Source organism: Populus nigra, chromosome 2, assembly GCF_951802175.1.
Source record: "Populus nigra chromosome 2, ddPopNigr1.1, whole genome shotgun sequence".
In the NCBI taxonomy this organism is placed as follows: Eukaryota; Viridiplantae; Streptophyta; class Magnoliopsida; order Malpighiales; family Salicaceae; genus Populus; species Populus nigra.
The window spans coordinates 38,163,208-38,164,103 of record NC_084853.1 but is presented as its reverse complement, the minus strand read 5'-3'; positions in this window follow the sequence as shown (position 1 = coordinate 38,164,103).

The window sequence follows — 896 nt, the reverse complement described above, 5'->3', positions numbered from 1 at the left end:
AATATATTCTTATGAAGGTCGGAGAAATCTCAAATATGCTCGGAAACTATATTTTATCCTTTTCAACCAGGTATTTGAAGTAAATTTCTTTTAATTTAATAAAATTGCAATGAATTACGAGGTTTCTTACAAAAATCCGACTACATATGACGACATAGCATCCCATTATAAAAGAGAATATTCCAACAGTCCCAGTGAGAAAGGATCGTACTTTTCGAATTTCGCACTGGGATCCATCAATCTGTAAAATACGAGTTCTGATCCTCAATTTTTATGTATTTTTCTTCGACCAGTCCAAACCGACCACTGCCGGAACTCCCTCACGATGATATATATAAATACAACCCCACCTTAATGCTTGGTATGGCATCAAATTTAGTGCATGTTAACCGAGACATGACACGTGTCAGGCCTAGCTTGTGAAGGGAGCCCTGTCGCATGCAGATTCTTACAGGTTCCACGTGAGCCAAGGTGCTATATGTCACATGACTAATGGACAGGGTATGGTTGCCTTCTCAATGGGAACTTGCCACCTGTAAAGCTGCTAGATCCAATCACGTGTCCTTGACCATACTTATTATGCTCTTTGCACTTTTAATTGCACACTCTTATGCTAAGATTCTGGCAAATAATTTGGACGTGTTTTTTTTTTTTTTTTTTCCCATTAAAAAACGGCTATCAATAGGCAGATGGAATGTTGTACTAATTAAGCATAATGTCCCTTCGTGTGTTTTGTAGTTATCTTATGTTTTGAAAATATTTTTTGAATTTTAAATTATTTTTATTTTAGTATTTCCACATTGTTTAGATGTTTTAATATTAAAAATAAAAAAATATTATTTCAATATATTTAAAATAAATATTTTAAAAAATAATCATTATCTTAATATTACTCA